Raw genomic sequence first — 17,351 nt, forward strand, 5'->3', positions numbered from 1 at the left:
GTATTGGAGGTAGGGAAGAAGTCAGTATTTCCTGACTTTTGATTAAGGCAATGTCTAGAACTGGTACAGAGACTGTCCTGAAATTTAATCGTAATCTGTGCAAGAAAATTGAAGAAAATAACTTGTGAGTTTTCATTCAGCTCTAAAATTTTGTGGTTCAGTTTCATAACTGAGGCTCTGTAAAGTATGCTGCCTGAGGTGCTTACATCTTGGAACCAATAATAACCTTGCTCTGTAGCACTTAGAGTACTGGGAATTCAGTGTCTCTTGCTCTGCGGACTGTACCAGTTTTTAGGACAGGTATCCTGTCATTTTTATTCATAAGCATTTTATTCTTAAGCATCTACAAAAGTTTGCTGCAGAGTAGGCACACAATAGGTATTTGTTATATATTGCACTGTGTCTGAGTGTTTATTAATGTACAGCAAACATTTAACTCTGTTCATCAAGTAGTTAATACATGTGCCCCCCTGCCTATATCATGTTACGTGTGGGAGGAGGGTTGTGGGTACAAATGACATAGAAGACCTGGCTTTTTTTTTTTTTTTAAGAATAAACAGTCTGGCTGGGAAAACAAGCATATGTATGTCAAATCATCATGAAACCAAATGAGGCAGTATGTAAATAAGTGCTGTGGGAGGAGCTGTACTTTAAATGCAGTAGAAATTTAGAAAAGCTAAGACCTGTGGTGGGCTGAGCTACTGAACTCTTTGGAAGAGGTAAGATTTGATCCAGTCTTTGAAAGAGCTATAAAATTTGAATTAGAGAAGAGATAAGAAATCACATGTTGAGAAAATCGTGTGAGTGTGCTTGATGGGGGATATATTGAGGAGACCTTCATGTCCTGTCCGGTGAATGGGGTAGGCGATCACTGATAGGGAGATACTGGAGAGATAAGGTTTAGCAGGTTGGGAAGGGAAAAGTGTTAAGACTAAGGCAAGCTTATCAGCATCCCACTGATAACGGGTTAGGGCCTGCTTGCTGGGTGGGATGGGAGCTGTGTTAAAATAGAGTCTTAGACAAGAATACGTGTTATCCTTGCTTAAGATTAAGGGATATTATGGTTGAACCAGGATCAGGTTGTTGTATACTTCTGATTTCAGTTACTAATTTGAATAAATGCCTCACTAATGTGAGTGTATCTTATGTATTTAGTCAACAGTGCGTGTCCCCATTTCTAAAATCTACCTGATGTGCTTGGGCCTCTCCACTGGAAATCTGAAATGATGTACCCAAAGCAATTATCCAGCCACTCTCGGTGACACAGTTTTGCTTGGGATTATCTCTTACAGTGGTCTGTGAGGATTGAAGTTACTGCTAATCCTGTAAAATATACAAATAATGTTTGCTGGGAAAGGAGTCTATTTGAAGAAGGATGCTAACAAATATTGACAAAAACACTTGAGAAAATTAAAAATGTTGCCGCTGAATATTGAACCTTTGGTCTTTATAATATCTTTTGTTGTTATGTGGAAATTCTTTTGAGTGGTACATAAACCTGAAGTTGAATTGCTAACGTACCCTGTGTAAAGTTGCAACACCAAATGTTGCATTATTTAACAACTCAGCAAATATTTATTGGGTGCTGGCTATGGCTAGATACTGTGGTGGGTGCTGGGAACACAGTAAGACATGGTCTACCCCCTGAGATACTAAGTGTTCATCAGGCTACACGAACCCCTAAATGTGGTGTGTTACAAGAGTTAATCACTTTGGAATAAGTAAAATGCTGAGGGCATTGATGACTTTGGCTGGGGAAAAATTGATAGAATCAGGGAAGGCTTTAAAGAGAAGAGGATAGAACTTAGCCCTGCAGGTTAAGTAGAATTTTGTATATGTAAAAGGGAAAAGAAGCATTCCAAGCAGAGGGGACAGCATAAGCAAAGTTGCCAAAGATTAAAATTAATAGGGTTTTTGGAAAACCTTGAGTTGTTTCTTGATGAGACAGGAAAGGTATATTTGGAGCCAAATTATGAGGGGGTCTTCCATTCCATTCTAAAAAGCCTAGACTTTCCTCCCTTCAATGCCACCCCTATGTGGGTGATGGAGAACCTTGGAAGGTGGACTAATCAGATCAGAAAATTAACTAGCAGTTCCTGCGCAGAACTGCATTAGCGTGGAGAGGCAGGGAGACCAGTTAGGATGTAGATGAGATATGCTGGGAGCCTGAAGAGGGAGAGTGGGAATGGGTGGACTGTAGAGGTATTTTAGATGTTAAAATCTCTAAATGTTACCACCATCTAGAGGGAGAGTGAGAAGTCAAAGATGTGTCTGGCTTGAGTAACTGGTGATTATGATGACATTAAATTAGAAAACACAGGAGGAAGAACAGATATGCAGTGGAGAGAAGAAATGATGGCATGTTAATTATCAGGTCCCTGTGTAGAATTTAGAGAGAGCCAGTAGGTGATTGGGAATTCTACTCCAGAGTTGATGAGACAGTTGAGGAATAACTGTGACAATCTCCAAGGCTATGGAAATAGTACTATTCTAAGAGTGAGTATAGTAGCTAATGCCGTGGACTTTGGAGTCAGGAAAACCTGAGGTCAGATCTATTTCACTTATTGGTTGGGTTGGGCGACCTTGGGCAAGTTATTTAACATCTCTAAGCCTAAATTTCTTCCTAAAAGTGGGGTTAATAATACCTTAAAGAATCACTGTGGAGATTAAATAAGATAGTATGTGCACAATGATTAGCACAGTGCCTAGCTTATAAATGTTTAATAAATGATAGCTGCTGCTATTAGTAGTGGTAGTTAGAGTTAGTGTTGTAGAGGTAGTAGAAGAAGATAGTAGAAGAAGAAGATATAACTACCCAAAAATTGGAGAATGAGAACTGGAAAGGACAAGGAATGGAACTTTGGGACATCAACACTTAGATCAAATTTTGATTGGTCCTTAGACTTGAGTGTGCATCAGAAATACCTGAGGCCTTGATAAAACACAGATTGCTGGACCCCCCGCCCATAGTTTCTGATTGAGTAGGTCTGAATGGGGTTGAGAATTTGCATTTTGAACAAGTTCTCAGGTGATGCTGATGTTGGTGTTCCCATGACCAAACTTTGAGAACTACTGACTTAGAGGCTGGATCAAAGAAGAGAAACCAGCATAGAGACTAACAAAGAGATTGAGGTGAACGGAGACCCAGGAGAGAGTTCAGAGAAGGTTAGGGAGGTAGCAGCCTGAAGACTCTGTAGATCCACCAGTGTTCTTTCCAGTTCCATAGACTTCATCACATTCTTATTTCTGTCTTCTCCGGGATTTGGCATAATGCTTGGCACATAGCATTGCTTGAATGAACCTTGGAAGCCCCTTAATTACTGTCCTTGTGCATGATTGCACATACTTCACACACAGATTTCATTCATCGTCTTATATCTCTGCTGAGTCATAGAGAAGATACTGTTTCTAATTTTACACACACACATGCAATAACTACAGAAAATCTCTTTCAAATAGCTGATGCATTAGCTAGGTGCTGTGACTTCATGTTAGATGTCCTAACCCTTGCGCCCCTTTATTTTTAATGTCAGAGTCCAGTTTGCAAAATAATTGTCAATAACAAGTGTCAAGATTACAGTCTGTGTCTTGTATTAGGCACTTTGCAGGTTTATAAGATAAGCAAATAATATACTCCCTGTATCTCGGAAGTTTACAGTAGGATGGTCAAAGGAAAGGAACAAGGAGATATCACAGAAGTGTAGATTGAGAGGAACCTGAATATGAAGACTCATTCCTTGTTTGCCAGTAAATTTTTGATCTTATGTGTCTCACATACTGAGGACTTTTGGCATATAGAACAAATGTTAGTTCTCATCCCTGACAGGAATCTGTAAGAGAGTTCCATGGTATAAGAAAATCAAACACTAGTTGTGCAAAGATACAAGCACATAATAAAGAGATTTCAGGAGGTAAGTTGTAGTTTCATGACTAGCTAGTTAGCTACTCACCATGCTTCCTGGGCTCTTGGTCTCTCTCATTTATTCTGTCAACATTTGTTAAGTATTTACCATGTGCCAGAAACTGTGTAAAGTGCTGGCCATTGAGAACTAATTGCTCTGGGCATCTAACCCTGGCTTTAGTTAGGGTACGGTATGATATGTGTGAATGAGTGTGCGTACATGTTGTCGGGAAGATCTGATACGTGCATTTTATAATCTTAAGAATATATTGATATGAGCAGACATCAAGGATTTGAAGTTAAATTCATTCTGCCTTATGTATGCAAGGAGCCATGCAAAATATATAAAAATAAACCAAAAATTTTGAAGATTTATTTGAGAGAGAGAAAGCATGAGCAGGAGGGCCAGAGTGGGAGAGAGAGAGAATCTCAAGCAGACCTTGTGCTGAGTGCAGAGCCCGACATGGGGCTTTGTCTCAGGACCCTGAGATCATGACCTGAGCCAAAACGAAGAGTGGGATGCTTAACTGACTATGCCACCCAGGTACCCCAATAAACACAGTTTTAAGCAGTCAAAGAATATATACTTTGGTAGAGGAGAAAAAAATGTATTTATAATACTACATAGAATATGACAAGTGCTATGTAAATATTGGTCACAGACTAGGTTCTCTGATGCTTGTTGAGTGCCTCAGGGTTCAGTTGTGATTTCAATTCATACATTACTGTAATGTTCCAGAAATTATAATGCCATAAATCCATATTAATCTCTTGGACTGCTTTTGCATCTTTATATGGTACCGAAAAATATCCGGCAGTCTGTGTCCTTGTTTTCTTGGTTTGGGAAATATACTTATAATACATGTAAGGAAAAAGGTTATTAACAACTAGCTATTGGGGTGCCTGGGTGGCTTAGTCAGTTAAGCATCTGCCTTCGGCTCAGGTCATGATCCCGGAGTCCCGGCATTTAGTCCCACATCGGACTCCCTGCTCAGCGGGGAGTGTGCTTCTCCCTCTGACCCTCCCTCTCTCTCTCTCGTTCTCTCTCAAATAAATAAATAAATAAAATCTTAAAAAAAATAAAACAAAAAACCAACTAGCTATTGTTTGTCAAGTCACTGCATTATGCTAGGCCCTTTCTATATGTCATTTAATCCTTATAATAACAGGTTTGTAAATTGGGTGTTATCCCCATTTTACTGATAAAGCAACTGAGATACAAAATGGGGAGAAAAGTTTGCCTGCCATTTGTGGCCAGTGAGGTGGGACAGGGATTCAGCCCCAGGCCTAGACTCCAGAGCCAGTGTTCTTCATGTCATCTACTGACATCAACATGGGGATGTCCAGGTGGAGAAATCCAATCTTGTTTCTGCTGATTTGGGAAATGTTGTTGGAGGAAGTTAGAATTTTAATAACTGCCTGAATGATTGAAGATAATTTAATAATATTTTTGGGATAGAGGGGAAAAAGAGGTAGACATTTAAAAGTCCCAGTGCTAAGTCTCCTGTGAGGACATGGTTATTATTTGACCCCACATTTTTTAGCTGACTGACAAGAGATTTTACATAAACATCAGATTTTTCACTTTTCTATATATAGGTGCAAAAGTCTTCAATAGGAGGAACTGTACTTTTCCAAGCTAATGACATTTAAAGTAAATTCAGAACTCCTTTTTTATCACTTAGTGAAAAATATCTTGCTCCTCACTCTAAACAATGTATACTTCTGTCCCTTCTCTCTACACCACTGTTCCTTCTCCCCACCCACATGTTCGTTTTTTAATCTACTTACAAGTTAAATAGTTATCTGTATGTTCTATTTGATGTATCCCTTGGGTCCTATTTTTTATAGTCCTGAAGTTACAGCTGTAAACATCTTTGTAAAGCAGAGTCAATTCTGGCTAATTTCACAATTAATACTTTTATAAAATTATAATTATACAAATGGATAAATATTAAACCCTGTATTATCTATTGCTATGTAACAAATTACCCCCCCAATTAGCAGCTTAAAACAACAAACTCTTTTTTTTAAGAGAGGGAGAGAGAGAAGGCAGAGAGGGAGGGACAGAGGGAGCAAGATAATCTTAAGCAGGCTCCATACCCCAGCTCAGAGCCTAACGGGGAGCTCTATTTCACAACCCTGAGATCATGACCTGAGCTGAAATCAAGAGTCGGAGGCCCAACTGACTGAGCCATCCAGGAGCCCCCAAACATTTCTTATCTAATGATTTCTGTGGGTTAGGAATTCATTTGCAGCTTAGTTGGATGGTTTTGGCTCAGAGTCTCTGATGAATTGCCCTCCAGCTGTTGGCCAGGACTGCCACAGTCATCCCAAGGCTTGATTGGGACTGGAGGGTCTGCTTCCAAGATGGCGGCCTCACATGGCTGTTGGCACAAGGCCTTAGGTCTTTTATTGGGCTGTTTGAGTATCCTCACAACATGTCAGCTGGTTTCACCCAGAGCAAGTGATGCAAGAGGAAGGAGGATACCACATGCCTTATATGGCCTGTTTTGAAAACACACACTGCCACTGCTGCTCTATTCCATTTATTACAAACAAGTCATTAAGACCAGCCCACGCTCAAGGGAAGGCAATTAGGCTCCACTTTTTTGGGGGGGATGGTGGGTCAAAGAATTTGTAGACAGATTTTAAAACACCATAAATCCTTTGTCATATGAAGCTGTTTCCTCAGCTGAAATTGATTGTCTCTATTTTTTTTTAAAGATTTTATTTATTTATTTGACAGAGCATGCAAGAGTGGGGTGAAGGGCAGAGGGAGAGGGAGAAGCAGACTCCCTGCTGAGCAGGTAGCCCCACGTGGGGCTCCAACCCAGCCCCCTGATATCATGACCCGAGCCAAAGGCAGATGCTTAACTGACTGCCCCGATTGTCTCTATTGTTGCCATGTAGTAATGTAGTAATTTTTCTGACTTGTGTATTCACAGTATTTTCTGGAAATGTTCTGAAGTCAAGGTAGTGGTTTTTAAAATCTGAAGCAAGTTTTCACAGATTACAGATTTGTTTGTGATTTCTTGAAGTTTTGCATCTATTTCATTAGCTGCAGTTCTAATACTGCCAGAAAGTTTTCATTTTTGTCCTATTTTATACATTTATTCTTGTATCATTTCATTTACACTATTTAATGGTTTCCATGATTAATCTTAAGTAGAACCAAACATTTCAAGGCAAATTGATTTACCTTCCAAACTTTTAGAAGAAAAGTGCTTGCTTAACCCGTGTTTGAAGGCACACATTTCAACTTCCACAGAGCACGGTGACTTTGGGTTTCATGGCTTGGATGAGGCTGTTAACTTTGTTCAAGTCCTTTGTGTACTTGAGAAGCTCTTCTTGAGTAAGGTCCTTACGTAGCTCCATTGGATTCCAAATGTCATTCTTTTGAAAGTGTATATAGAATTGGTTTAGTCAGAGAACCTTTTTTTTTTTTAAAGATTTTATTATTTGACAGAGAGAGACACAGCGAGAAAGGGAACACAAGCAGGGGGAATGGGAGAGGGAGAAGCAGGCTTCCCGCTGAGCAGGGAGCCCGATGTGGGGCTCGATCCCAGGACCCTGGGACCATGACCTGAGCTGAAGGCAGACGCTTAACGACTGAGCAACCCAGGTTCCCCTAGTCAGAGAACCTTTTTGGAACATCACAGTTAGGTTCATATTTTGGCACTTTCTTTCTTTATTTTTTTAAATTTTTTTAAAAGATTTTTATTTATTTTAGAGAGAAAGCAAGAGAGAGAGAGAGCACGAGCAGGGGGAGGGGCAGAGGGAGAGGGAGAGAGAGAATGTCAAGCAGACTCTTCGCTGAACGTGGAGCCCGATCTGGGGCTCAATCTCATGACCCTGAGATCATGACCTGAGCTGAAACCAAGAGTTGGAGGCTTAACCGCCTGAGCCACCCCGGCGCCCCTATTTCTTTAGATGTTAACCAGATCTAGACTTTACCGTCCCTACCCCCAACAGGTATCAATTACCTTACTTTTTTCTTCTTTTTATTTTGACCCAATTTTAGAAAAGATTTCTCCTATAGCCTTTACTACATTTCCCCAAATGTTAACATTTTACCACATCTGTTTTATCCTTTCTATCTCTCTCTCTCTCACACACATTGTTCAAGGGTAAGCTGCAGAGCATTATTTACAACAGCTAAACTGTGGAGGCAGCCCAAGTGTCCATCAATAGGTGAATGGATAAAGAAGATGTGGTATATATATTCAATGAAATATTATTCAGCCATAAAAAGAATGAAATCTTGCCATTTGTGCCAACATGGATGGATGTAGAAGATACAGTGGTAGATGAAATAAGTCAATCAGAGGAAGACAAATACCATGTGATTTCACTGACCTATGAAATTTAAGAAAAAAAAAGAGACAAACAAAAAACACTCTTCACTGTGGAGAACAAACTGATGGTTACCAGAGGGGAGGTGGGTGGGGGGGATGGGTGAAAAAGGTGAAGGGGATTAATAAGATCACACCTTGATGAGCACTAAATAATATATGGAACTGTTGAATCATTAAATTGTACACCTGGAACTATTATAACTATGTTAAGTACATTGGAATGAAAATTAATAATAATAAAAAGAGAAAGTGGCAGATACAATGCCCTTTTACCCCAATCCTTCAGTGTGCATTTCCTTAAAAGAAAAAAGAATATTCTCATATTAACCACCTTCTAATCATCAGGAAATTAGTATTAATACAGTACTGTTATTGTCCTGATTGGCTTATGAGTGAACACCATTCATAGCAACAACAACAAAAACCCAACGCACAGAAACAAAACAAAAACCACTCACACACGACCTTCAGTTGTTGTTTTCCTTTGGTCTCCTTTAGTCTGGAACAGTTTCTCAATACTTTGTGACACTGACTTTTTTGAGGAGTATAGGCTAGTTTCTCATTCGAGGTTTGTCTGGTGCGCCTTCATGATTTGACCCACGTTAATCTGTTTTTGGGAGGGATACCACAGATGTTGTGTTTTTCTCAGTGCATCATTTCAGGGAAGCCAGTGATGCTGACATTACTGCTGATGTTACCTTTGATCATTTAGTTCATAAGGATTCTGCCTGGTTTCTCCACTGTAAAGTTACTATTTTTCCTTTGTAACTAATAAGTATCTTCTGGAGAAATACTTTGAAACTGTAAATATCCTATTACTCCTCAAACTTTCACCTACTAGTTTTAGCATCCATTGTTGATTGTTTCCTGAATCAATTTTGCCAAATGACTATTTCCTGATTCCATTATTCCTCCTACATTTATTAGTTGAGTTCCCCCCATTAGTTAATATCACTATAAATTCACAGAATCTTGTGTTATTCAGTGGGTTATAATTTTTATTTATTATTTATTTTTAAATTTATATAAGTGTAGTTAACATACAGTGTTATGTTAGTTTCAGGAGTACAATATAGTGATTCAGTACTTCCATACATAACACAATGCTCCTCATGACAATGCACTCCTTAATCCCTATCACCTATTTCACCCCTTCCCTCTGGTAACCATCAGTTTGTTCCCAATAGTTAAGCATCTGTTTCTTGGCTTTCTCTCCCTCTCTCCCCCCAAACTCTCTCTCTCTTTCTCTCTCTCTCTCGTTTCCCTTTACTATCATTATTTCTTTTACTCAAATTGCCCCATATTCAACCAATTGAAACTTTTTCAGGCTGGCTCCTGTCTTTGTGATGTGTCCCCATTATTCTTTTTTAAGTTTTTATTTTTGCAAGAGAGGGCATGTGCATGAGAACACAAGGGGGGGGGAGGGGCAGAGGGAGAAGCAGACTCCCCCCTGAGCAGGGAGCCCGATGTGGGACTCGATCCCAGGACCCTGGGATTATGACCTGAGCTGAAGGCAGACGCTTAACCAACTGAGGCACCCAGGCACCCTGTGTCCCCATTATTCTTTGAGCACCTCCTTATTTTCTAGTACAGTGAGATGGTCCAGGTTCATCTGTATTTTCCCTACCTCTGCCTTGGTTTCAGCTCCAGGGAACCCTTAGTGGAAAATTGTATCTAGAAATCAAAATCCCAGTTCCAGGTGTGCTCACAGCTATCAGAATGTCATTGCTTCTAGACTGTCTTAGCAAACAGGGCTGTGTGTGTGTGTGTTTACACCCATACACCTCTATATCTAGTTTTGTGTATCTCTATCTGAATTAAACCCAGGAGTTCACACTGAGCCATCCAGTTCCTGTCCTACACCACAGGGTTTCTTCTCACCGTCCCTCTTTTCTTATTTCTAATTCTTCCTATAGTGAGAACCTGGTCCCCCCTTTTGACCTTATATTTACTTATTTGTACACTTAATGTACCTAGAAAGTAGGTTGAAAATTGCTAACCTGTGCCTTTGTGAAAATTCAGTATTTGTTTAACCTTTAACCTTTAGCCTGAAGGCATAGAGTATAGCCACTTGGTTCAAAAGTTACAGTTATGTAGCCCTTTCAGTGTGATTATGTTATTCATTTGAAATACAGTTTGGTTCATTTGATTCTCTGTATTTTATGTCACCCTCTTGCCTCCCCATCTTTGTTGATTTTATTTACTGTCCTTTTTTGAGCATGTGAAACATGAACATGGTTGAAAAAGTCAAGAAGTCATCCTCAGAAAAGTGTCACCCCCATTTCTTCTGTCCTTTCCACTCTCTAACCACCTCCTATAATCTAGTCATTTTCTCTGCTCTATCCTTACTATGCTTCTTTTTGCACAAATGACCAGATATATGTATATTTTCTTATTCCCCCATTTTTTTTCCTTACACAAAAGGTGCTGTAGATATTCTTCTGCATTTTACTTTTTACACTTAACATTGTATCCTGGAAACCACTCCACTTAAGTTCCTAGAGAGCTTTCTTGTTCTATTCTACAACTGCATAAAATTCCTTTGTGAGAAGGTCACCTGCTTACTTCTATGAGATTTCTTATATTTACCTAGTACTTTTAGAGTACTTTCCTCTTGTTGCCTCATTCCATTCATGCTTCCCTCTACCTTTCCCGTTTAGGTTAGGTGCCTTTCTTAGGCTTCCTTAGTCACACTCTCCAAGCCATAGATTAATTTCTTATCAGATTGAACTTGCTTTTCTTCCCCCTCAATTCCTTGTCCTGATGAATGCTACATTATTCATCTAACCTGAACACCTGAGTGTCCTGAACTCCTTCTCTCTTGTACCCTGATATTCTATCTTGTTTATAATTCCTTATACCCATTTTCTCCTTTCCATTCTTACTGCTTTTACCTTCATTGAAGTCCTCAATTTCTTGCCTACATTATTGCATTAGAATCCTTAACTATAGAGCAATGGTCCGAGGACAGCATTAAAGTCACCTGGTAATTTGTTCAAAATGGAAATTTGAGGGCCTCACTCTAGAGCTTCTGAATCAGAAACTCTGGGGATCTGGGAATGGGACCTGGCCATCTGTTTTACCATTCCCTCCAGGTGGTTCTGATACAACTAAAGTTTGGGGACCACGGACAGAGTGTTTGCAAAATTGCAGAAGGAGCTTTTTTTTTTTTAAGATTTTATTTATTTATTTGAGAGAGAGAGCATGAGTGGGGGAGGGAGGAGCAGAGGGAGAGGGAGAAACAGACTCTCCACTGAGCAGGGAGCCTGATGTGGGGCTCAATCCCAGGATTCTGGCATCATGACCTGAGCCAAAGGCAGACTCTTAACCTACTGAGCCACCTAGGTGCCCCATAGAAGCAGCTTTTAAAGACATTAGTAGATGCCAAAAGTGAAGAAAGAAGTGAACAACCTGTGAAAAATGGGAACACTTGAACTGAGCTGACCAAGGCACAAGGAACCTCCAAGAAAGGGGAAGGAAAGCTCATTTGTTTCCCGCCGGCTTTCCTTTTTTGTCCCATAGGACACATAGTCTTTGGCACAGGATCCTAGAACTCACACTGATGCTTTCCTAGCCTGGGTCCGAGCTTGCATAGAAAATGTCTGTATCTTTTAAAACTTTTGTTTCTGTTGTCCAGCAACACACATACAGACAAGTACGTGGAACACAAATGCTGAACTTAATAAATTATTTTAAAGTAACATCCAGTTTATTTCCACTTGGTTAAGAAATAAAACCCTGTTGGTCCCTAGGCACCCATCAGGTGCCCCTTCCCAATCTCAGCCCCTCTTCTAAAAGTAAACACTGTCCTGACTTTTATAATATTACTTCCTTATTCTTTTTTATGTTTTATCTCCTAAGTATACCCATTAAACACTTACAGGTTACTTAGCCTATTTTTGAACTTTATATAAATGAAATCATATATGTGTATTCTTTATGTTGGGATTGTTTAATATTACATTTTGAGATTTGGTCATCTCGTTGCATACAGCTGATTTTTTTCATTTTCACTGCTGCATAGTATTCCATTTCAGGACTGTACAGTTTTTCCTTTCTGCTTTTGATGGACATTTGGGTTGTTTCTAGGGCCTTTTGTGTTTTAGCTAGGATATTCTTGTACATGCTTGTGAACGTGTCTTACCTTAGCATATGGTAGAGTAGTATTACTGAGTCATATGGTGTGCAGATCTTCAATATCAGTAGATAACAGCAGATTTTTCTAAAGTGGTTAAACCATTTCAATATTTCTATTTATTTTTGAGCCTTTATATTATCAGTATGAGGATCACTTACATCAAGCTAGCTAATACTCATACCATAGTTTTCAGTACCTTGCTGAAGTCCTAGAGGTGGAGAAGGCAGCTTAATGAAGAAATAACCTTTGTAACAAACAGCTCAGCTAACATCAACTCATTATCTTAAAAAAAAAAAAAAATCAGTTTTAAGGAGGTAATATATGGACATGGTACAAAATTTAAAAATACAAAGGGGTATGCAACAGAAAATAGGTTTTCCTTTCATCCTTACCCAACAGACATCCAGTTCTTCCTTCTGGAAGCAGCCACTGTTACCCCTGATATATTAATTTGTTCAACAAATTTTTACTGAGTGCCACGTAAACGCCAGGAATTGTTCTAGTGTTTGGACATAGAGGGGTGAACAAAACAGGCAAAGATCTGCTCTCATTCATGGAGGCTTCTATTCTACTAGGAGTGATTAAAAGTAGTAATGATTCCTGTATACCTTTTCAGAAATATTCTGTATGTATATGACACATTCTTATGTTTATTCCTCAACACAAAGGTCACATACCACATTAATGCATCTTGCTTTTTCTTCATCATATCTTGGAGGCTGTTCCATATCAGTATATGAAAAGCCTATCTCATTCTCTTTAGCAGCCCTTACAGTGTCCCATTGTATGGCTGTTGTTAGGGAAAAAACTGGAAGACTGAAATGGGCATAAAAAAAATCACTGACTGTCCCATCTAGTGCACTCTTCTAGGCTATCTGTGCCTTCCATTGTCTTTGAGCTATTTTGTAACTGTAAATTGTAGAAAACTGACAATAATGCAGATGATTCTTGTTCATAGAAACACAAGTGGATTTTGTCCAGTGAAATGCAATTGAATGTTGCCCTGGGGATATTGACTAGTTTTGCATCTGTTTGTAAAGCAATGTTAACATTCCAGATAGCACACGCATCTGTGTGTGTGCATCTATGTGTGCGTTCTTTGACGTCTTCTTTGAACCCTTTATAATATCTTACTGAATGCTTCATTAATTAGTGATTTAAACAAAATTTTGATATGTTTTATATCTATATCACGATTTATATGTGTCATGATTTTACTTTTTTAAAAATTATCTTTTAACAGATACATCATAATAACTCCCTTTTTGATGGACATTTCATTTCTTTATAAAGTAGTTCATACCAGTTTTAGACGGTTTTAATGGCTAGGAAAATCTGTGCTATCATGAAGCAGTACTTCATGATGCTTTGACAAGGAGATTAATGGATGTGAGAGTTCTGGTAGTTCTTCCATCAAACATTATGACCTAGTCCCTGCCCTCAAGGAGTTAGTAGTTTAGTGGAGGAGGAGTAGGAATGATATCAGATGAAGGGTAGCATGGATATTGGGTAATCTACTAAGAGATACCTAAGATGAGGTTTGCCTAAGGGTGGGAAAGAACTGCATGGTCTTGCTTTCCTCACAGCATGCTTTTTCTCATAGGCCCCTGGTCTGTGCTTGCTGAGGCAGAACTGGACGTCTCCCTCTCTGCCATGCTGGCTGCCAGTGTATTTGTTTTTATGCTGGCTATGGAACTAGTCAAGTTTTGGGGACTCAAGTGGAATCCCATGGCTCCAGTTACCAGCACAGTGGTCTGTTCCTATAGATGATGGCATTAGCAAGAGAATATAGTGGAGTCACATAGTTGGGGTGGGAGTGGGTTAGTGTTTATATTCGAAAGTCAGGTAGTGGGAAAATTTTCTTTGGAAGACCCTGTAATGCCTACACAATACCGTATCATGGTTCTCTTAATACAGGAATGTCCTAAAATAAGCTAATTTGAATTATGAGAATTTAATTTTACTAGAGGTTTTGTTTGACACCCCTAATTTGGCTTATCAACACCTCGCCATTACTAACCATTTCCTGGCGGGCCTCTAAAGCACCGCTCTGATACTGTCTTTGCAGTTATGTACTTGGCGTTTGATAAGGTTCTCTCAGATACTAGTTTTTTATTCTGTCAGTAATAATCTTGGGTGCAGTTGCATTGTTTTTATTGATTTCCTTGCTGTCTCTACTGTTGTCTCCCCTCCATTAAAGGTTTAATTACCTAAACATTAACATATGTACACTTTGTTAACTACTGAGGAATTGTGTACCACTTAATTCAGTGAACTCTATTAAATTCTTTTGAGGTGAAGAAATCACCCTCTCAGTTTTTAAAGGAAGGGTTAATTTTCCTAAGGCAGGATAACTCTGTTTTACCACCTCTCTTTCTCTCTCTTGTCACTGTTTCTCACAACTTATTTGTCAGTGATGGAGAAACTTCCAAAATCTCTCATACCTTGTTTCAGACTTGAGTACAGCAAGGAACATTGAGTAGAGGCGTTGAGTGATGGATAGCTCCCACTATTTTGACGACTCCTTCTTTATAAATAATTGAATTCACATAAGTTAAATTTGAGTATGATGTGCCGCCTTTACGATAAGAATTGACCTAATGCAGATGGAATTGGAGAGGAGGTTCCCAGGCAGCTTCTCTCTCATCCACGCAGACATTTGTTGATCTCCTGCTGGGTTACATTAAGTACTGTGGATACAAGAGAGAATAATTTATATTTCCTGCCCACAGAGAACTTGTAATCTAGTGGGAGTAAGAGATTTAAAGGTAGATGTTTGTGATATAAAGCGGTAAGTGCTGTGAGAACAATATATCCAGACTATTAGCTTAGAATTTATATGCCATGAATATTTAGTCTATCCGTACTCCTGAGGAGACATCTTAATTAAGACATCTTAATAAGCACTGATATTCAAAAAGGACTTCCTGGTGATGGTAACACTTCATTAGGCCTAAAGGATAAGGCCTTACCTTACTTCAGGGGGTCAAGGGAATATGTGTTTTTGGCAGAGAGATGACAGAGTGTGTCAGGGTAAGTGGTGTTGCTGAAGCATAAAGTGAAAGGCAGAAGGGAGGCTAGAGTGGTAAGCAAGGGTCAGTTCAGAGAGGACCACGGATGCCCTGTCTGTGAATTGTATACCATTCCAGTGATCATAATCTGATCATTATAATTATATTAATAATATAATCACTAATAACTACCATCTGTTAAGCACTTACTATATGCCAGGAACATATTAAGTGTTTTATAGGGACATTCATAAGTGAAAATGTGGAGATGCAGAGAAGTTGAGTAACTTGTTCAAGGTCATGTCTTGACCTTGCAATGAGTGCAGAGAGGGGATTCCAAAGTGTAGAAGTCTGACTGCAGAGCCTTTTAATTGGAGAATCATTTAAAAAGTGTTAAGCCAGGGAGTAGCTTGATTATATTTTCATTTTAGATTGGTTATTGTGCAAACTGAGTGGAGATGGAATTGAGGGGGACAAAATGGGAGGTGGGAGATAGTTTGGAAGATGTCAGAGTAGTGAAGGTAAGAGATGATTGAAACCTGAACTAGAGTAGAAGTTATTAGGTATAGGAGGGATGAATTAGAGGAATAAAATTTAGGAGGTAAAATTAGAAGATCTTGGGGCTCCTGGGTGGCTTAGTTGGTTAAGCATCTGACTCTTGGTTTTGGCTCACATCATGATCTCAGGGTTGTGGGATCAAGCCCCGCGTTGGGATCCATGCTCTGTGGAAAGTCTGCTTGAGATTCTCTCTCTGCCCCTTCCCCTACTCACATGCTCTCTCTTTCTCTCTCTCTCAAATAAGTAAATCTTTTTTAAAAAAAAAAAAAGATCTAATTAGTTGATTAGACAGGGTGGGGTCAGGGAAAGGAAGAAGTCAAGGGAAATGTACAGGTTTTTAGCATAGGTTACTTGTGTGGTATACCCCATATTAAGACAAAGGACACTGGAGGAAGACATGCATTAAGAAAAGATTAATTTGGTGTTGGGTATGCTGATTCGAAGTGCCAGTGGGGACATGTGGTGGAATCATATTGCAGGCATATGAATCCGTACATATGAATCTGAAATTCAGAGATGTATGACCTAGAGATAGAGTTTGGAAGTTAGCAGGTAGTTGTTGAAACCAGAAGGAATGATAAACTCACAAGGAAGCCCTGGGGAATATAACTCTTAAGGACACAGTAGTGATAGAAGAGACACAGAGGTAAAAGGAGAACCAGGAAAAGAGAATGTCACAGAGGCTAAGGGAGTAGAGTTCCAAGAGGGTATGTTCAAGAGTGTCACATGCTGCAGAGAGATCCAGAAAGGTAAGAATGGAAAAGCGAATCTTGGATATTCCAATTAAGAATCATTGATGACTGTGGTAAGAGTGGTTTCAGTGGGGTGGTGGGCTGATAGTGAGGTTTCAGTGGATTCAGGAGTGAATTGGAGGTTGGCAGGAGGAGGCCGTGGGTATGGATAATCTTATGAAGAGTTTGAATAAAAACTGGAAAAGGGATGAGAAAGTATGTGTGAAGTGCAGGGTTGAACAACTGGTTCTAAACTCTTCATGCTCCCAACCTTGGGGAAGCTGGTTTGGGCTCAACAATTTGAAAGTTCTTGAAACCTTTGGAGAGTATAGACTCAAATCCTGACAGTCGAGGTCAGCTGCTTCCTTTGTAGCCTCCAAGTAGTCCTTCTATTTTCCAGTGGACTATAATTTGCTCCAGTTTGTTGTCAGTGCAGTATGTATGTCAGAAAGTCATCACCAAAGTGCTTTATCCTAAATGATAGTTTGGGAAAAAAAAAAAAAATAATAAAGTGATGGGAGAGATTAGTGGAGGAAACCCTGGGCAGGAAAATTTGTCGACCATTATACTATGTCCTTCACGTGTTTTATTTTATATTATTTTATTGCATCCTCATAGCCACCATATTGGGGGTGAGGTTATCCCCATTTTCTC

General features: G+C 39.4%; 1 protein-coding gene across 2 annotated transcripts in view; it reads left to right on the forward strand.

Moving 5' to 3' along the window:
* BTBD9 (BTB domain containing 9) overlaps positions 1-17,351 on the forward strand; it is a 415,915-nt gene that overhangs the window by 1,167 nt on the left and 397,397 nt on the right. The window lies entirely within an intron of this gene.

This window comes from Phoca vitulina, unplaced genomic scaffold, assembly GCF_004348235.1.
Source record: "Phoca vitulina isolate PV1807 unplaced genomic scaffold, GSC_HSeal_1.0 scaffold11, whole genome shotgun sequence".
In the NCBI taxonomy this organism is placed as follows: Eukaryota; Metazoa; Chordata; class Mammalia; order Carnivora; family Phocidae; genus Phoca; species Phoca vitulina.